The sequence below is a fragment of the Diceros bicornis genome, chromosome 7, assembly GCF_020826845.1.
Source record: "Diceros bicornis minor isolate mBicDic1 chromosome 7, mDicBic1.mat.cur, whole genome shotgun sequence".
In the NCBI taxonomy this organism is placed as follows: Eukaryota; Metazoa; Chordata; class Mammalia; order Perissodactyla; family Rhinocerotidae; genus Diceros; species Diceros bicornis.
In genome coordinates this window covers 57,647,318-57,669,050 of record NC_080746.1, presented here as the reverse complement: position 1 = coordinate 57,669,050, position 21,733 = coordinate 57,647,318, and positions in this window count along the sequence as shown.

Genomic DNA, 21,733 nt, shown 5'->3' with positions numbered 1-21,733 from the left:
ACCTTCCCAATAGTTCTGAGGAAATTTCCAGGACTGAATCTCATGGGACTGACTGGATTACTTCCCCAACCCTAGTGTTGGGAGGGTAGAGTCAGCCACACAGGAACTCTTTGAACTGAGTGCGCAGGCAGGAAGGTCTCTCAAAAGAAATCAAGGTGCTAATAGCAGAAATGGGAATGGCAAAACAGCAGTCAGTGAAAAATGGAGACATGCGCCCTGTAAAGTGAGCTCAGGAGACTGATGTCAAAAAGAAACCCCAAACTTCCTTGTGTGATCCCCAAGGCTGGAAATTGATGTTAAATCTAGCCTCGAAGGACACATGGTTTATTAAGAAACTAGAGTGTCTCCAGGGAGGGGCGAGGTGGACTGGGCAGATACCCTTGGCCTATTTGGGCCCCCACTCCCTCCCCTGTGAGCCTTAGCTTCAGGGACAGGATTTCCTGGGGCTGGAGTCGCCGCTGTGGAGCAGACCAGACCAGCCCTGAAAGCTCTGGTCAAGGCCACAGGCCATCAGAAAGGGAAGATGTTAGCAGGGAGGGCAGCCCCAGGGACAAGAGAGGGGGTGCCGAACTGTGGTGAGAGCTTCCCACTGAATGTTACAGGATGGTGGTGGGGACAGGGAGAGAAGTGGCAAAAGTCAGAGGTTTTAGGCTCTGGAAGTAGGAATTGAGCATGAATTCAAAGCCGCAAATCAATGCCTCCATCTTTGTGCAAGAATGACCCATGCCACTTACAGGGAAACACAGTGATAAGAGGAGGTGCCAGGATTCACATGACCAGAGACCACAGGAGGGTGGCAAGTCCCCCCATCTTCGTCAAGACTGGAGAGACCTGTGCTATGGACCATGAATAGGACAAGATGTGCTTGACCACAGCTTGAGAATCTGGCCCTGCTAGAACAGATAACCATTATCTGATAGGGAGAGCTTACAGAAAAAAGGCAGAATTCCCTGGAGACTGGATTCCCTACGCTGGATATCTTCCATTCTCTACCCTTCCCCACCCTGCTCTCTGCCCCAGGAAGCTGACCCGTGTAGGGCCCTGTGCTTCTGGCTTCAGGTTGGATTTGGCCAATGGAGAGTCCCAGTTGGAGATATGAGGAAGGCAGGAGAGTGAGGTCAGGGTATTGATTCCCTCAGCTGCCTTCTTGTGGCAGTGCCTTGGGCTGGCTCTGTCCCTTAACTAAAGGTCACTGCTCTTTTCAGAGGCTGGCTCCACATGACTCTTTCTCATTCCAGGTTCCAGTAACTGCTCCCCTCCCCCGCTTGGCCATTCAGGCCTAGAGGTGGTGACAGCTCTGCCGCTACTAGCTCCAGGTTATTGCACTTGAGATTCCCCTACACTTTGTAAACAGTCTCCTTATAAATGAAACCTCCTTCTATTTTCAGTTGAGTGGGCCATCTGTTTCTTGTTGGGACCCTGAATGATACTATCCCTGAAATTCTCCCTGTTAGCTAAGTGGGAGGAGGAAGAGGGGGAGGTGAGTGGGGCAGTCTCCAAGAATAAGGAAGAGTTGGGGCTGGCCCAGTGCCGTGGTGGTTGAGTTTGTGCGCTCCGCTTTGGTGGCCCGGGGTTCACAGGTTCGGATCCCGGGCACGGACCTGTGCACTGCTCATCAAGCCATGCTGTGGCAGGTGTCCCACATATAAAGTAGGGGAAGATGGGCACGGCTGTTGGCCTAGGGCCAATCTTCCTCAGCAAAAAGAGGAGAATTGGCCACAGATGTTAGCTCAGGGCTAATCTTCCTCACTAAAAAAAATAAAATAAAATAAGATAAGAGGGGCCGGCCCGGTGGTGCAAGCGGTTAAGTGCATGTGCTCCGCTGCAGCGGCCCAGGGTTTGCCGCTTCGGATCCCAGGCACGCACCAACGCACCACTTGGCAGGCCATGCTGTGGTGGCGTCCCATATAAAGTGGAGGAAGACGGGCACGGATGTTAGCCCAGGGACAGTCTTCCTCAGAGAAAAAAGAGGAGGATTGGCAGATGTTAGCGCAAGGCTGATTGTCCTCACACACACAGAAAAAAAAAGAATAAGAGCAGCAGAGTTCTGGCTGGAGGAGCCAGTACCAACTGGGGAAGCAGAAGGGATGCAGATACCCTCAGCCTCCTGAGTATGAGTCCCTGGCAAGAGACGTGGAGCTGGGACAGGCAGGAGGCCAGTGACTAACAGAAAGTTCTTCCAAGCCAGCCTGAAGCTAGGATAAGGCCCCGGGCATCCTCTCTTCCACTGGGGAGAGTCGTACCCAGGAGGACTGGCCCTTGCTGGCACCTAACAGGTCCCTGTACTTGCTGGTCAGGTTGAAGGGCAAACAGGAACGCCAAGGACTCATGAGTTTGAAACACGCCGGCATTCACTTTCACCGTGACCACGAAGGCCATATTGAGGCAGATGTACCTCTGAGGAAGCTCAGTAAATGCATCACTGTTTTCCCTTTACAGGATGTTGGGGAGCCCTGAGTTGAGGCAGGCAAGGGCCTATCTAGTACTGGGGTGGGGGGTTGGGGGGTGTCAAAGATGTGGGGACCAGGCTTGTCTCTGAGGGCAGAGGAAGTGAGAAAGAGGTCCAGGCTGAAAATTCCACCAGCTTTCCAGGCCCCTTTTAATGCTAATACTGCTGCATTTCAACCAACAGTGGATCCAAATCTCCCGTGTTTCTCTTCCCCATCAAAGCTAAGTGTGTGTCTGTGAGGGGCGGGGAAGGGAGAGTGGGGGCATCCAAGAGGCTCCCTTGAAGAGAATGGGGATGCCTGCAGAGCAGGAGAGGAGCTTCTCCCACTGGTTGCACACTGAGCTGGAACTCTGCTGGCTCATCCTGGTGCCGCTGCTGGAATAAAGTGTGATGAGAAACTGGGCTGTGGGCAGGGAGGACCGGGACCATGTTCCTGTGAGACTGGGGGTATCTGTGAACGTAGTTGGTGGACCAGAGGGTTCTGAAGGTAGGAGGCCCATGGAAGGGCCTATGTCACCAAGCTTGTCAGGACCAGGAATATGGTGGGCCTGGAAGGAAAATGGGGCTACCCCTCCCAGTTCCTCTTCCTTCCCATGGCTTCATGTAAAAGAGCGTGAGGATTAGAAGAGGGGCAGGAACAAGAGGGCCAGCCAGCAGCTGCTGGGCCAAGCAGTGTGGCCCCTGACTTGGAGGAGGAGCTGGGGACAGACAGATGGTAGGGACAAAGAGAGGCTAGGCAGCCCCTATCTGTGGGAGTCCTTGGCAATGAGGGGGCCAAGGTAGAGCTGAACAGCACCCAAGAGACCACACATATCCCCTCTGTGGAGACCACCACATCACGGAAGCCATCAAGGCAGACAGAACCAGAGTAAGGCCAGGGAGCCCCCTCCACCACAGAATGAATTCGGGCTGGCAGGAGATCTCACCAAGCTTCCTCCCCACCACTGGGAATTAGTGAGCAAAAAGAGAAAAGAGAAGCAGAGTATGTCAGAAAAGAGAGCAGAGTATGTCATAGGCATACCATGGTCCATCCCCACACCAAGCCCTCTGGTCACAATTCTAGCCTGGGTGGAGTAGGAGGATTGCCATGAATTGCATAGGAGATTGAAGTTTAAAACTGGACTGGTTTTGGTTTAAATAACTGAATGAGACCAGAAAGTTATAAAAACTCTACCTATGAAGTTAAAAAAGAAGAAATAGTAAAGGGAGTGACTAAGGAGGAAAAAAGACCCAGAATTGCTTCATGTGTCTACCTCAACAGTTGAAACTTGTCAACAACCAGTTGCAGTGACAAAATGGCCACTGGCCTCCCATCTCCGTAGGGGGACATCCCACCAACCCGAGCCAAAGAGAGCATCTGAGAACCAGACTGCCTGAGATTCACTCTGATTGAGGCGTCTTGGGTGACAAGGCCACTCCTGAACCAATCACTGTGGCTCAGAGGTGGAACGGGCAGATTGGTCAAGCTTAGGTCATAGTTCCACTCCTGGAGTTGGCTTCCCTGGAACCACAGGGTTCCTAAAAGGGATGTGGGAGCCTCAGGGAAGGGGGAAGGAAGGCTGAATTTGGGGAAATATTGCAATAGGGATTTTCCCCATTCACTCCTCCAAGAGCATCAAGTGTCTGCCCCAAGACAGCAGACGCTAAAAACTAAAACTAAAATGTCCAGTGTTTTATAATTCCCAGAATAATAGCCATTAGCATTGTTAAAGACAACGTTAAATAGTGGGTAGAAATGGCTGGGCAGAATTAAATATCCCTGCAATAAGAAAAAGGAGGGAAGGAGAGACAGGAGATGGATGAGAGCTCCTGAGAGGGATCCCTGGGAGGGGCATCATGAAGGGACAACATGAAGGAGTGGGCTGCCTCAGGGAGAAAAGGCTCATCTGATGGGGATTTTCTGAAGTGAAATTGTAAAAGTTAAGGAAGCTCTCCTTTGTTTCCCATATGAAACCATCAGTTAAAAAGTCAATTTCTCGGGGCTGCCCAGTGATGCAGTGGTTAAGTGCGCGCGCTCCTCTTTGGCTGCCCAGGGTTCGCATATTCAGATCCTGGGCGCGCACCATTATACCACTTGTCAAGCCATGCTGTGGTGGCATCCCACATAAAGTAGAGGAAGATGGGCACAGATGTTAGCCCGGGGATGATCTTCCTCAGCAAAAAAGAGGAGGATTGGCATTGGATGTTAGCTCAGGGCTAATCTTCCTCACCAAAAAAAAAAAAATCAGTTTCTCCTGGTAAAGACCAGAGTGGGGAGACATGAAGACCAAATGCAATGTGGTACCCTGGATTGGATCCTGGAACAAAAGAGGACATTATTGGAAAAACTGGTGACATCCAGTTAAAGTCTGGAGTATAGTTAATTGTAATTGCCAATGTCAATTTCTTAGTTGTGTTAAATGTACCATAGGAACGTAAGATGTTAACGGTGGGGAGAACTGGATAAGGGGTATAGGGGACCTCTCCATATTATCTTTGCAACTTTTCTATAGATCTAAAATTATTCCAAAATAAAGTTTATTTTTTAAAAAGTCAGTTTCTCATGGTATAGATTTACTTTTACTGTGTGGAGGAGCACCACGTGTGGGATTTTACATATAAATAAACACTCCTCTGCCTCTAGGTATCACGGCATCACTGGCACAGAGTGGAGGCAGTGAAAAGAGCTGAGTGCCAGCTCCAGGATCCTGTGAAGTGGGCGGAGCGGATGAGATGGAGTCTGTGATGCACTTAGCAGAGGGCTGGTGCCCAGTGGAGGCTAGCAGGCTTTTCTCCTGGATACGGCCTCTTCTCTTGGTCTCCCACATCCCTGGGGCCACTCCTCCCTGTGCCTGGGGGTTGAGGTGAGTTGTTCAGCTGCTCAGTGGCACTTTTCCACAGGGCTGAAACCCCCAGCCTCGAGGCCCCTGCCTCTTTGGTGCAGGTGGGCTATGCCTTACCTCCTGCCACGTGTGTAGACAACTGAGATGACTGTGTTGTGTTCCAACCTAACTAATTTCATTTAATCATTACATCAACCTGGAAGGGTAGGGATCACTGTCCCCACTTTACAGATGGGGAAATTGAGTCCCCAGAGGCTATTTGCTTTCCCTCAGAGCAAACTCCTCAGACAGATAAGACAAATAGCACCAAAACTCTGGGGCCAAGTGAGCTGATAAGCAGAAAAAACTGGGAGTGCTGGGGGAACTTGGAAAGGGAAGGTCATCTCTGTGTCCCTCAGTCAGTGGACTTTCAAGCCAGCAGGGTTTCCAGGGAGAAGGGGATGAAGAGAGCATCCAAGAGGAGGAAATAGTGAGAAGCCTGGCACTGAGATGGAATACCTAGAATTCCAGCAGTTCACAGGCGGTCTGCCTGGGTGGGCCGGAGCCCAGGATCCATGCAGCGAGTGGGTGGGCCTATAAGCAGAGGGACTAGTAGGACCCCATAGGGCTCTTTACATCCCACTCTACGAGCCCTACTCCCCTTCAGGATCTGCCCCCAGGCTAACATTAGCATTCCATCATTTATGGCTAAGGACTGACCGCTCCAAGGCCTTTTTGTTTCTGTTGGAAAGAGCTCCCTGCTAGGCCCTTTATGGGTGAGTGCGCAGATGGGAGACAGGGCATAGATGAGAGAAATGATTTAGTATCTATTTTGTGCCAAGCCGTAAAATGGGCCATGGGGATCAAGATGACTCAATCCTCTTTCCCTACGAGTACTCAGGCTGAGGAGTACGCTGACTGCCATGTACCTGAGAAACAGGGCCCAGGACTGAGGGTGCCCAGAGGAGGCCCCAGACTCTGGTTGTGGGGGGAGTCCCTGGCCAGACCTCGCCAACCCGGTGGCAGGGCAGCCAACACGGTCAGCAGTCCCAGTGGGAAGGAGAACCCCATGTTCTACCTCTGGCTGCCTCTCCAGGAGGAGAATCAGGTCCAAGAAGTGGTGGAGCCCTGCCAGAGGGTGAACCAGGCCTCCCCACCTGAGCAGGCCTCTTTCTGCCGAAGGGCCGTGTCCAGGCATGGCCCGGCCCCATGGTGACACTGAGCAGGAGTTTGGCTCCCAGCAGATGAGGGGACCTCCCACCATCCCAGGTGACCTCTAGAGCCCACACAATTGCTGCAATGCATGAATTTGCCATTTGCCAGCTGTCTGGAATCAGACCAACCCAGCAGGCCTGTTCTCACCTCACATGCTAGGACTCGTGACACCAGAGTGCAGGACTCTCTCAAGTGCTCTGGCTACTTCTTCAAGGACGTGCAAAGTGCTAAAGCCCTCTGGGTCTATGGCCCAACCTGAAACACGTGTTTCTGCAGAGCTTCAGGGACAGGGGTGTCTCTGTGACGGTGGGAATGCAGGCAGCGTGCTCGTGTGCTCCTAAGTGTGGGCCATCACGGGGACCTTTCCTCAAGCATCCTTTCTGTTCTTGTGAGATGAGTAGGGAGGGGTCAAGATGATCCTCTATTGGAGGAAACCCCATGATTTCAGGGAAGAAGGGCCTAGGAAGACCTGGAGACACATGGGCCTCTGAGTACTGAGAAGGGAATGGGGGGGTAGGAGTCTCAGCAGTTCTCAGGGTCTTAGGTGAGATGTGGAAGGAAAGACCAGGAGGCTGGATACAGGGTGGATTCTGCCGTGGAGAACACGGGGCCTGAGATTATTGCCATAGGTGGGTGGATGGACAGGGCGCCCACAGACAGAGGGCCTGCCTGGGCCTGGCCCTGACCCTGTGGGGATCACTGGATCCTGGATCATCAGAGCCACAAGGGCTACAGAGCCCATGGCATCCAGTCCATTACACCAAAAGGAAGACCAAGGTCTGGAGGAGAAAAGGGCTTGTCCTGGGTCACACAGTGTATCAAGGCAGGGTCCAGCCTCAAACCAGGTCCTGCCTCCCAGGCCAGAGCATTTCTTGTCCATGCTCAGGCAATCAAATCCAGCAGGTGGTGTTCTCTCTGAGGGTGGGGACAGGGAAGGGCCCCTAGAGAGACCGTCTGGTGCCCCTGCTTTATTTCTCAGATAATGAATGAGTGTCAGAGAGGGGCAGGGACTTGCCTGAGGTCAGGCAGCCAGTAAGCAACAAAACCCACCCACCAGACCCAGGTGTCCTGACCCCCAGCCCAGGGCTTCTCACTGCACCAATGTCTTCCAAGGAAAGGAAAGGGCGAGGAGAAAGGAGCTGACATTTACAGAGCATCTGTTGTGTAGCAGGTCCTTGACGCACGTGCTTTCTAATCCCCACAACCTCGGAGGCAGATGTTCTAGTCCATGTTTAACAAATCAGAAAACAGAGGTTCAGAAAGGCAAAGCAGCTTGCCCAAGGCCACACAGCTGATACATGGTAGCGCAGGTCTGTCCACTTCCAAAGCCTGAGCGCCTGTCCTCAGCCAGGCTGGGTTGGGTTTGGGACCAGGGCTGACAATGCAAGGAAGTGGGGGGAGGGGAAGCCAGAGGAAACTCCTGGCACTGCCCAGGCTCCCAGCTGCCCAGTTGTACCAGTGACAAAAATCAACAGAAATGACCTTGGGACAGCAAGACCCCGCCTCCTGCTGACAGGCTTTTTTAATGGTATATTGATCCACACCCTGCAACAAAGCCACACAAAACAAACAGAGCCCATGGCTTGGCTTCTTGTGTTGCCGGGATACTCACTACCAAGCGGCTTCGGGCCGTAGCACCATCAGCCTCAGAGGCTCAGGTTCTTAGGCTGATTTAGGAACTTAGAGTCTCTCACAGCCCTTACATGCAGGGGCCTCCCACGCTTCTAGTCCACCCACCAGGAGAGGAATCCTCTCCACAGACTTCCCACCTGGGCTCGTCCAACCCTGCTCTCACACTCTCACTGCCTATCTCTAGAAGCAGTCCCTTCTGCAGGGAGCTGCCTTTCTCACTCTGAGCTGAGACCAACCTCCTAGGAAATCTCCATAGTCTCCTTTGGGGCCCAAAGTCAGCTGTGCTATGGCTGTGGGGTGGCCCTATTAAGTGGGAGGACATTGACTCTGCTCTGGGTAGGGGCATCAGTTCCAAAGCCATTCCTGAGAAATGGGCACAGAGCTACAGAGAAGAGCTGCTTGGTCACCTCCCACATTCTAGGCTTTATGCCTCTGCTAATATAGCCAGACATCAACTCCACCTTTGTGGTGGCTACATCCCTTTGTGTTCCTGGCATCTCAGACCCCAAGCCCTTTTAAATTTGATCCAAGTACAGGGTCTCGCATTTCTTTTCTAATTTCCATTTTGTAAATATTAACAATTCATAGTGGTACAATGCTTTACAGTTTACATACACTCCTTTCACATGCATCATCTCCTTTCATGCTTAGGACAGTTAAGCGGACCCCACAGAGAGATGGCTGATGTGAAGTGTCCCCTGGGGAGCCTGGTCACAGTAGGGGTCCCAGCAACAGCTGCTGAGATGACCATGAGCCTTAGATGGCAGGATCCTGTGCTTTGAGGAGTGATGGATTCAAGACCACGGGACCCCAGAGAAGGAGAAACCGTATGCAGCCTACAGAGGTGTTCAGAAAGGGCTTCCTGAGGGCTGCCTCAGAGGCAGCTCAGAGCCTCAGGCTGGTGTCCAGGGGCGAGTGTGATTGGGAGCCTGTAGGAGGAGGGGAGAATTAGTGAAGTCTGTCTGGTTTGGGTGGAGTCTTTCCCCAGGCAGAGGGTGGGCCAGATGCTTTCAAAGGTCTCCCCCACCAGTGTTTGCGTCCCCTCAAGTGAATTTTACCATCCCTCCTTCCCTCTCAGTGGCAGAGGAGACGAAGGCTCAGCCAGGACTAGAGCCGAGGTCTCCCAAATGGGCTCCCTAGTGAGAGATCATCATCAAATCTGAGCCAAGCTGGCCCAACAGTCTGTCCTGAGCTCCCTTAGTTGACTTGAGGAGGATTGGGGCTCCTGTCTGGTTCGAGAGATGAGCTTTCTCACTTTGTGTGAGGTCATTTAGGCAAGTGGATTCCAGGAAGGCTGATGGTGGAAATTCAGGCACTGGCGACAAGCCTGTGGGCATCACTCTGGAGCTGGACTGGGACGGGTTATGAGCATCCTAATGCTCCTGTCTCTGGGCCTAGGATGGGTTGTTTGGGAGCTGAGTCTGGCTGCAGATCAGAAAGCAGGGCCCACCCTGCGGGTGGGTCCAAACTAAACCTTCACACAAGGGTCCATTGTGGTTTCTCGGCCTGGCCCTGGGCTCCGCCAGCCCTTCCGGCTCCCGGAAAATGCTTCCTTTCTGGCAGCTCCTGGAGCAGCTTGTCCTTGGCCCAGGCGCTGGCCCCACACCCAGGCCTCTCTCGCCCAGTGGGGATCCTGGACGCCTGCAGCTCAGAGCTCTTGGGTCCAGTCCCCACTTCACAGCCAGGGTCCCTGAGGCTCAGGAGGGTGGGCACAGGCCAGAGCAGCATACTAGGGCCAGAACCCAGCACTCTGGCCTTTTTTTCAGCTCTCACTACCCACAAGAGGCAGTGGGGTTTGGACGCAGAGGGGAAGAGGCTGCCCCATCATACAACCGATTGTGGCAGAGTCTGGGTGAAATGACTGGTGCCCAGATGGCTATTTGCCCACCCTAGACCTCTCAGGAGATTGGGCCCTCTTGGTTCAGCTGTGTGGCCTTGCAAGGGTCACTATTCCTCTGCATCTAGGGGTTGGGGAGATTCCCGTTGTCAATCTAGCCCTCACACCCTGAGCTTCTAAATCAGGCACAGACGCACTGGACGGGATGAGGAAAATAAGCTCTGGAATTTGGGGGTTTGACAATTCCGCACCATCTCCATGTGCCAGGCTGCACCACAGCCAGCAGCTCTGGGGCCTGGGCTCCCCAGCCTTTGCCTGGGCTGACAGCGCCCCCTGGGGCCCAATCTGTGGGACATGAGTACTACTGGGGTTGCCACTGCCAGCCTTCAGTCACTGAAGGACCTTGAGCTGCCCTGTGGTAGGCGCTGGGGTGAAGAAGGGATTCTGGCCCCAGACCTGATGAGAGAAGGCCCCCTGAGAGTGACCGCATGGGATGAGGGGCTGTGACAGCAGAGACTGCAGGGCAGAGGAGGGGCTCTGAGCACCACAAGGCCATGGAGTAGAGCAGTTACCATCATCACAACTCTTTGACATCCTCTGGGCCAGATACTGCGCCAGGCCCTGGGGACTCTCAGGGAGTCAATCATGACCTACGGAGAGGGGTGAGGTGGAGGTGGGGGCCCAGGCCAGACACTTGGAGCTGGGTCTTGGAGAATGAATTAGTTTACCTTGTGAACAAAGGGCATTCCAGGCTCAGAGAACACCTGTGCAAAGGCATGGAGGAGTGAGTTTCTGTGGGTGAGGTTGAGGGTGACAGGAGTGAGAGGAGAAAGGAAGTGCCAGAATATGCGATCAGAGAGGTCTCAGTCCTAGGTATCTGGGGCTGACACAGCTTCTCTGCAATTCCATGCCCCCCATGCCCACCTCCTGCATTGAACCCTGGATGCTGGCAGGAAAAGAGCCCCTGCCTCAAACTCCAACCCCTTCCCCTCTGGATCAGGTTACCCAGTGGAGGTCCTGATTCTTGGAGCCTCCCTTCTTCCCCAAGGCCTGCGGCTACGTCAATCTGCCCATAGGCTGATCCTAGGGCACACGATCCTGTGACTTCTCTGGCCTCCAGGGACCCTCGGCACAGCTCTTGGACCAGGATAAGGATCTCTAAGCAGTTACTGAACCCTGGTCTCAGTTTCCTCAGCTGTAAAATGGGCATAGTTATAGGGCCCACCTCATGGGGTTGTGGTGGGGATTAAATGAGAAAATGCATATAAAACCACTTCTTAGGCTCGCTGGTGTGGCTTGTTGCCAGGTAAAGAGGCTTCTCCCCATTGTCCCTCCCTTTGGGCACATCCCTTCCAGAAGGGGAAGCTCGAGGGCTCCAGATCATGCCCCCCCCAACCCTGCTGCCCACTCCCCAACCTCATGTCTCTTTCTACTTCCCTGAGCCCAGAGAGGCTCGACCGTGTGCCTAGCAGGACGATTTGCTTGCTATGTTTCTCTCTATGTTTTTTTAAAGAAAATGTTCAAATATGAAGGGAAAAAAAAGTACACAATGAGCATCCATATGCTCCCCCAGATTCAACAATTAATGATTTGCCTTATTTGCCTCACTGCTTTCTCTTTTTTAAAAATCTAAACCATTTGAAAGTAAGTTGCAGACACCATGACACCCAATACCTGAGCATGCAGCTCCTAAGATTAAGAACGCTTTCCTACAGTCATAATCACAGTCCTAAGAAAAGGATCAATGATTCCATACTATCATCTAATATCCAGTCCAGATTCATGTTTCTCTCCGTTTTTCCAAAATGTATTTTACAGCTATTTTGGGGGAGGGGCAGTGAGGGATCCAGGATCTAATCAACATTCATTTGGTTGTTGGTCTCTTCATTCTCTTTAAATCTAGAACAGGTGCCTTACTTTTTTCTCCCCAAAATAGGAAAAATTACAAAAGAAAATCTGTAATCTGACCACCTTGAGCTACCCACTGTTGAATTTTGGTATATTTCCTTCCAATTTCTGTGTTTTTAAAATAATATCATTATTGAGATATAATTCACATATCATTTAACTCACTCATATAAAGTATATAATTCATTGGTTTTTAGCATATTCACACATATACACAACCACAACTACATTCTATTTTAGAACATTTCCATCATGTCAAAAAAAAAAAAAATCCCATGCACTTTAGCTATCACTCCACAGCCCTAAAGCAACCACAAATCTACTTTCTATCTCTATAGATTTGCCTATTCTGGACATTTTACATAAATGGAATCACAGAATATGTGTTCTTTTGTGACTTTTTTCCTGTAGAATAAGGTTTTCAAGGTTCCATGTTGTAGCATGTATCAGTACCTCATTCCTTTTTATGGCCAAATAATATTGCATTGTATGGATAGACCATATTTTGTTTATCCATCCATCAGTTGATGGACATTTGGGTTGTTCCTACCTTTTGGCTATCATAAATAATGCTGCTATAAACATTTGTGTTCAAGTTTTTTTGTGGACATACATTTTAATTTCTCCTGGGTAAATATCTAGGAGTGGAAATGCTAAGTCATATGGTAACTCTATGTTTAACTGTTTGAGGAACTGCTAGGCTATTTTTCAAAGTAATTGTACCATTTCACATTCCAACCAGCAATCTGTGAGGATTCTGATTTCTACACATCCTTGCCAACATTTGTTACTAACTGACTTTTTTATTATGGCCATCCTTGTGGGTATGATGTGATATCTCACTGTGGTTTTGATTTGCATTTCCTTGATGACTAATGATGTCAAGAATCTTTTCTTGTGTTTATTGTCCATTTGTCTATTTGCCCATCTTCTTTGGAAAAATGTCTAGTTATATCCTTTGCCCATTTTTAAAATTGGGTTATTTGGCTTTTTTTTTTATTGAATTGTAATAGTTCTTTATGTATTCTAGATCCGAGACCCTTATCTGATATATGATTTGCAAATACTTCCCCCCCTTCTGTGGATTGTCTTTGCATTTTCTTGATGGTATTCTTCAAAGCACAAATATTTTTTATTTTGAGGAACTTCAATTTATGAATTTTTTCTTTTGTTTGCTTTTGGTGTCATATCTAAGAATCTATTCAAATCCCAGGTCCTGAAGATTTACCCCTATGTTTTCTTCTAAAAGTTTTATGCTTTTAGCTCTTAAGTTTTGGTATTTCATGCATTTTAAATTAACTTTTGTATATGGTGTGAAGAAAGCATTTGACTGCATTCTTTTGCATGGGCGCCAATTGTCTCAGCAACACAGAGCTGAGAGGATGAGAAATGCTGGCTGCCTGCCTGCCCCCCAGGGAGATACCATAGCCCTGGATTGGGAGCTAGGAGAAGAAGGAGCTCTGTGTTCTTAGCTTCACCTGCCTAGGGCGGAGCTTCCATCATGCTGGGCTGTGGGGGCAGAGAAAGAGTGAGCCATGGCTCTAATGCTAGAGACTCTTACTGTTCTTACCAAGATTTAGTAGATTTTCTTGAGTAAACATTCCTTCATTTGCCGTATGCCCTTACGGCAACCTAGGGTATGTGTGTGTGTGTGTGTGTAAATTTTTAAACAGTTGTGGTTTTATGGTTGTTCCACAGGGGAGAGGGTCTCCAGGGCTCCTCATACCACCATTCCAGAAGTTGTCCACCAGCTCTTTCCTTTTTACTGCTGAGTGGTATTCCCTTGTATGTATGTATCATCACAATTTGTTTATCCATTTACCCATTGATGGAAATTTGGGTTGTTTCCAGTTTGGGGCTATTACAAATAAAGCTGCTTTGAATATTTGTGTACAAGTCTTTGTTTGGACATATGCTTTCATTTCTCTTGAGTAAATACCTAGAGGTGGAATGGCTGGGTTGGATGGTAGGTTTATGTTTAACTTTTTTTTTTTTTTTTTTTTTTTGTGTGTGTGTGAGGAGATCAGCCCTGAGCTAACATCCGCCAATCCTCCTCTTTTTTTTTTTTACTGAGGAAGACGGCCCTGGGCTAACATCGGTGCCCATCTTCCTCCACTTTATATGGGACGCCGCCACAGCATGGCTTACCAAGCAGTGCGTCGGTGCGCGCCCGGGATCCGAACCAGCGAACCCCGGGCCGCCGCAGCAGAGCGCGTGCACTTAACCGCTTGCGCCACCGGGCCGGCCCCAAGTTTATGTTTAACTTTTAAAGAAATTGCTGAACTGTTTTCTAAAGCGATTGTGCCATATTACATTCCCACCAACAGTGTATGGGAGTTCTAGTTGCTTCATATCCTCACCAACACTTTACATGGTCAGTCTTTTTAATTTTAGTCATTATAATAGATGTGTAGTGACATCTCATTGTGGTTTTAATTTGCATTTTCCTAATGACTAATAATGTGTTTGAGTATCTTGCATCTACGTTCAAGAGAGATACTGGTCTGCAGTTTTCCTTTCTTGTAACGTCTTTGGTATTAAGGTAATGCTGGCCTCATAGAATAAGTTAGGAAATATTTCTGCTGCTTTTATCCTCTGAAAGACATTGTAGAGAACTGATATAATTTCTTCCTTAAATGTTTGGGAGATTTCACCAGTGAACCCATCTGGGCCTGGTGTTTTCTGTTTTGAAAGGTTATTAATTATTGATTCAATTTCTTTAATAGATATAGTCCTATTCAGATTGTCTATTTCTTCTTGTGTGACTTTTTGCAAATTGTGTCTTTTAAGGAAATGATCCATTTCATCTAGGTTATCAAATTTGTGGGCCTAGTTGTTCATAATATTCCTTTATTATCCTTTTAATGTCCATAGGATCTGTAGTGATGTTTCCCCTTTAATTTCTGATCTCAGTAATTTATATCCTCTTTCTCTTTTGCTTGGTTAGCCTGGCTAGAGGCATATCAATTTTATTGATCTTTTCAAAGAACCAGCTTTTGGTTTCAATGATTTTTCTCTATTGATTTTCTGTTTTCAATTTCATTGATTTCTGCTCTAAGTCTTTTTTTGTGTGTGTGTGAGGAAGATCAGCCCTGAGCTAACATCTGTGCTAATCCTCCTCTTTTTGCTGAGGAAGATCGGCTCTGAGCTAACATCTATTGCCAATCCTCCTCCTTTTTTTTTTCCCCCCCAAAGCCCCAGTAGATAGCTGTATGTCATAGTTGCACATCCTTCTAGTTGCTGTATGTGGGACACGGCCTCAGCATGGCCGGAGAAGCAGTGCGTCGGTGTGTGCCCGGGATCTGAACCTGGGCTGCCAGTAGCAGAGCACGCACACTTAACCGCTAAGCCACGGGGCCGGCCCTCTGCTCTAATTCTTATTATTTCTTTTCTTCTGCTTCCTTTGGATTTAATTTGCCCTTCTTTTTCTAGTTTCATAAAGTAAAACTTAGATTATTGATTTCAGATCTTTCTTCCTTTCTAATATAAGCAATTAGTCCTATAAATTTTCCTCTAAGCATTGCTTTCACTGCATCCCACAAATTTTGATAAGTTGTGTTTTCATTTTAATTGAGTTCAAAATATTTTGAGATTTCTTCTTTATGCCATGTGATATTTACTTAATACTTAATCTCCATGTATTTTGGGATTTTCCAAAATATCTTTCCATTATCGATTTTTAGTTTAATTCCACTGTGGTCTGAGAGCAGACATTGTATGATTTCTATTCTTTTAAACTTATTAAGGTGTGTTTTATGGCCCACGATGTGGTCTGTTTTTGTGAATGTTCCATATGAGCTTGAAAACAATGTGTATTCTGCTGATGTTGGATGAAGTGGTCTATAGACGTCAATCATATCCAGTTGATTGATGGTGTTGTTGAGTTCAACTATGTCCTTACTGATTTTCTGCCTGCTGGATATGTCCATTTCTGATAGGGGGTGTTGAAGTCTCCAGTTGTGATAGTGGATTCATCTATTTCTCTCTGTACTTCTACTAGTTATTGCCTTTTGAGCATCTTTCCACATGCTTAATTTGCCATCCATGTGCCTTCTTGGTGAAGTATCTGTTCAAATCTTTTCCCCACTTTTTATTGGGTGGGTTTTTTTCTTATTATTGAGTTTTGAGAGTTCTTTATATTTTTTATAGTTTTTTTTTTATCTTTTATAGTTGTTCTGGATACAACTCCTTTGTTGCACATGTGATGTGCAATAGTTTTTCCCAGCTGATGGCTTGTCTTTTCATTCTCCTAACAGTTTCTTTCAAAGAACAGAAATTCTTAATTTTGATGAAGTCCAACTTATCAATATTTTTCATTTATGGGTCATATTTCTGGTATTGTGTCTATGAACTCTTTGCCTAACTCAAGGTCACAAAGGTTTTGTTTCTATGTTTGGTGTTCCTTCCACTTTTTGGTTCATATTGTATGTATGGTTTTATATTTTGCCTTTTCCCCCAAAAACTTATTTATTTATTTATTTATTTATTTATTTATTTATTTATTTATATTTTTTTGTGAGGAAGATTAGCCCTGAGCTAACATCTGATGCCAATCCTCCTCTTTTTTTGCTGAGGAAGATTGGCCCTCAGCAAGATCCATGCCCATATTCCTCTGCTTTATATGGGATGCCACCACAGCATGGCTTGACAAGTGGTGCTTCAGTGTGCGCCCAGGATCCGAACCCAGGAACCCTGGGCCGCCAAAGCAGAGCGTGTGCACTTAACCACTATGTCACTGGGCCTGCCCCTACCCAAAACTTTTTTTAAATATCAAATTTATAAAAAAATTGAAAGAGTGAACACTGGCATAACTACATCACCTATAGTGCACCAATTGTTAATATTTGGTACATTTGCTTTATCTCCCTGGATACTTTTTTCCCTCCAGAAACATTTGACAATAAGTAGCAGAATTTTGTCACACTGACTTTTTGCAGAATCTAAGCAAGCTGTCCTGGAAATGTTCTTTAAAAAGCAGCAACAGCAGCACGTGCCATTTCCCACAGTGACAAAGGCAGCATTCGCCTAGTGGGGAGGGCTTTGAAAAAAACAGAGGAGTAAAGAAGAAAATAAAACTGCTTCCTCCCTTTATTCCAACTCTATGATCCCAGGAGGGCCACTGGCCTGAGAGGTGGGTGGGGAGGACACATAGGGCTCAGATGCAAATCCCTGATTCCCACTGCAGCCCAGGTCCTGCAGGGAAGGCCTGCAGACTTCCTGCAGAAGAGCCCTCAGCTGGTAGGCCCAGATCTCCCTATGTGACCTTGAACCAGTTCTGCCCTCCCTGGGCTTAGCTAGCAAAAGTAGATAAGGTGGCTGCCTGGCCTCCCTCCCAGGAGACTATTTGTATCTTCACTGCGGTAACTTCTCTATGGTGAAAGGGCTTGGCGCCCCTGCCTCCAACACCCCTCCTGCAGTCCAGTCTCCTTTAACCCTTTGCCTCTTGCTGGGGACTCAGGATCCCAGCTGCTTTTGCCTGGAATGTCAGCCCCCCTTCCTCAACCAACCCTCTATCCTTCAAGGCCCAGCTAAGTGTCCCTCCCCTAAACCTCCCCCCACATCATCCCATCCTTAGAGTCAAGCTTGCCTCTCTCTCTTTCCGTGCAGCAGATTGCTCACCTGCAGTAGGCAAGGCCTGTGCTGGAGGCTGTTTCACTCTCCTATCTCACTCAGTGCTTGTGACAACCCTCAAAGGAGGTCATCATGGCCATTTCACACATTAGGAAACTCATCCTCAGCACACTGGGCAAGGTCAGTCACCCCAAATTAGTGCAGAACCAGGCTTGCTCAGGCCCCTTCTCTGCCTATAGAGACTCTGGAGCCCTTGTCTGCACCCCCAGAGGCCTGTGTCTGATGTATCTAGGATCTGCACCCTACCCCCCATCTCCATGAGTCTAAATTTGCCTCTTGCTTTAGAGTCCAGCTAGCTGCAGGGTTGCCTCCTCCACGAAGCCTTCCTTGATTCCCACTGAGAGTGATGTTCCTTTTCTGGACACCTCCACACCCTGGAATCAGTGGCCTGACTCTTTTGCCTCTCCCTTGTCCATTCAGACCCCCCTCCAAGTACCCAAGGTCCTACATACTGGTGCTTAATCAGCTTCATTCAGTACATTTTTAATGTTTTAATTTATTTATATCTCCCTTACTAACATTTATTGATTTTTCTTTTGCCTTCTTTTATAATATTGGGTTTTTTTCCCCTATCAATGCATGTTCACATTGTCAAAAACTTAGGAAAGAGTAAAAATCACCCAAAATTGTCCACAGATAACAACATTAATATTTTAGTAGATTATTTTTTAGTCTGATTTCTATAGACATATGTATTTTGTAGAGTTGAGATCATACTCTATAAACAGTTCTAAAGCCTGCTTTTTAAAAATCTAACATTACACCAAGGGCATTTTGCATGTCATTAAAAATTATATGGGTCACACCCACTAGGATGGCTAGAATATAAAAAAGACAGAAAATAATAAATATGGCAAAGATGTGGAGAAGTTTAAACCCTCGTACAGTGTATGTGGGTATGTAAAGTGGTATAGTCCCTTTGGAAAACAATCTGTCAGTTCCTCAAATGGTTAAGCATAGAGTTATCATATGACCCAGCAATTTCACTCATAGGTATATATTCAAGAGAAATTATATGAAAACACATACCCACACAAAAACTTGTACATGAATGTTCATAGCAGTATCATTCATAATAGCCCAAAAATTGAAACAACCCAAATGTCCATCAACTAATGAATGGATAAATAATTTGTGGTATATCCATACAATGGAATATTATTCAGTCATCAAAAGGGATGAAGTACTGATACATGCCACAATGCAGATGAACCTTGAAACATTATGCTAAGTGAAAAAAGTCAGACTCAGGGGCCGGCCCCGTGGCTTAGTGGTTAAGTGCACGCGCTGCGCTGCTGGTGGCCCGGGTTCGGATCCTGGGCGTGCACCGACGCACCGCTTCTCTGGCCATGCTGGGGCCGCGTCCCACATACAGCAACTGGAAGGCTGTGCAGCTATGACATACAGCTATCTACTGGGGCTTTGGGGGAAAAAAATAAATTAATTAATAAAAGAAAAAAAAATGTCAGACTCAGAAGACCACATATTATATGATTCCATTTTCATTAAATGTCCATAATGGGGAAATTTATAGGGACAGAAAGATCTGTGGGCTGGGTTGGGTGGAGGGGGAGGTTTGAGAACAAATGAGGAGTGGTTGCTAATAAGTTTGAGTTTTGTTGGGGGTGATGAAAATGTTCTAAAATTGATTATGGTGATGGTTGCCAAACTTTGTGACTATACTAAAAACCATTGAATTGTAGACTTTAAGTGGGTAAATTGTATGTTATGTGAATTATACATCAATAAAGCTGTTTTAATTAAAAACAAAAGAACTCCACAGCAGCCTTTTTAATGTCTCTAGCCATTGTTCCTTTGCACAGCTGCATCATAATTTATTTAGATTTCTATTGTTGGACCTTTATGTTTTCTATTAATTCCTTTGTTTCAAAACATTTCAAACACACACAAAAATGAATTGAACAGTATAATGAACCTGTGTACCCATCACCCACTTCAACAATTAGCAACACAATTTTTGCTTTTACAGATATGGTTTGATGAACATTCTTGTGCGTAAATCTTTGTCCACATTCCACGCTGCTTCCTTCCGTTTATATTGAATTTAATTCAATTCGAACCACTTCCTCAAACCCTCACAATGACCCCCCAGCACGCCCAAGGAATGTGATGGATCAGACTCTGCTCTGCTCTTGGGGGCCTCCCAGTCTGGTAGGGGAGGTAGATACTAGACTGAAGTGACCAGTGGGGGCAGGGGCTGTGTAACTGGAGAGAGAGCCCAGGCCCTATTACCCAGGAAGGGCACCTCCATACACTGGAATCATTCCACCCAGGGAGCCCCTTTCCCAAACCTCTGCCCAGCCCTGTCTTTCTTCCCTTCCGACACAAGAGGGCACCAGAGCCAGAGTCTTTCACTGCCTCCTCTGGAATCTCTCCCATCAGCAACATGGATGGGTGGCTGGGGTGGGTGGCCTCCGTACCCCTTCTCCTGGCGACCCTGGCCTGGTGATCGCTCTCTCCTGGCCTTAGGATCCTCATGTGGAAAATGCAGGAGGTGAATGCACTGAGCCATCTGGACCCACCCGTGCTACAATCTGGTCTCCCACCTTTAGCCAGCTCTCATTAGCAGCGTGTCCTGGGCTCCGTTCCCCAGCACCTGGTTCTGGGTGGTACAGGGGATCCATCTGAGTGCTCTTCTACTTTTGGGTTCCAGGAGATACTAATGCCCACCAAGGCAATTTCCCACTTTTTACAGAGGCCTACAGGAGGCTGCTCATTACCCTAGGAGTGACTCGGGCAACAACTTGCTGGCAACACACAGCTGGTGGGTAAGGGGTCTGCCTACTGATTCCTCACAGCTATCTATGCTGGGAGCCACCCAGGTGTGGGCAGCGTCAGGGACACCCTAGCTCTAGAAGCAAGGTTAGAGTTATGGATGGAGGAAGAGAAAGTAAGTCACCAGAGACTTCCAAAGGTTCAGCCTAACTGATGTCTGGCCCAACCCAGAGGAAGTTTGGCCCCCAGTGGGCATGGTCTGTCGAGGACCATGAGTCTGATGTGTCTGGCATAGCTGAGGGCTGAGTCAAGGGGCAGGGTGTTTGCTTTCCTGAGAGGCCTTCTCTTGAATTGGGTGGTCTCCAGCCTTGCCACCTCTCCTGTCTTGGCCAATGCAAATGCAGTGGGCCATGCTCTGACCTCTGTCTGTATGTCTGTCTCTCCCTCGGGTGCCCTCTCAGCTGTGACCCCAACACCACCCCATTGGCCTTGCCGCTGCTTGTCCCTGGCCCTTCCCAGGATGTCTCGTCTTAATCCAGTGAGCTGGCAGCACAAGCCAGGCCAGAAGCCACTCCCCAGATGACCAAGCAGTTCAGTCACAAGGGGAAGGAAGGGCCAGCTCACACATCCTGAGCGCCTACTGTGTGTCAAGCTGGTCCTTGGCGAGCCACTTGGTATGTGTTATCACATTTCTCTCTCACAGTAGCAGCTTCACCAGGCAACTATTAGATACTCATTCACAGAGGAGGAGGTTGAAAGTCTGCCTGGCAGTGTGAGAACTCAAGCCCAGGCTGGTCTGACTCACGCCTGTGTCTCCCTCCTTCTCCCTGAATCGTGCACGACTCCCACCTCATTTCCTCATCCTTGCTGCTGCCCTACTTCTGCACCCACCCGTGCCCCCCCAATTGCACACATGCCCCCAAGCTCATACGCACCAAGGTGGGTGCACTCATAGACACACGCACACATGTAGCCCATCCCTGATGGGCAGTCCTGGCTGTCACTTAGCCGTGTGACCTTGAGCAAGTCACTTAACCTCTGTGAGCCTCAATTTTCTCATCTCCTCGGAGTTGTTGTGAGAATTAAATACAATATTGTATCTAACATTGTTAGGACCTCCCCTGGGCGTCGTGCTCCATAAAGGTTAGCTATTTTTAAAATTTTAGCAACTTTCATTACTGTCCACGTGCATCCTTGTACACTCTCTACACAAGTAAAAGGCCACGTGCAGTATACACAGGGCCACAGGATTGCCATGCACACCCGCACGCCCACGTGGGGACCCACACTGAAACAGTCAGCTACCTGCTGTGTCACGTGTTTAGGTGCCCGTGCCAGGCTCCATGGGGGCGGGGGTGGGGAATACCTGCAGAACAGAAGACGGGGAGCCTAGCCTTGAGGTCCACCCAGGCTGGCTGGGAAGTAAGATTCGTGATCGTGGTCTGCAGACCAATCTGGGACCTTGTTAGAATCTTGAAGAATCTCACACCCCACCGCAGAACTTCTGAATCAGAGTCTGCATGT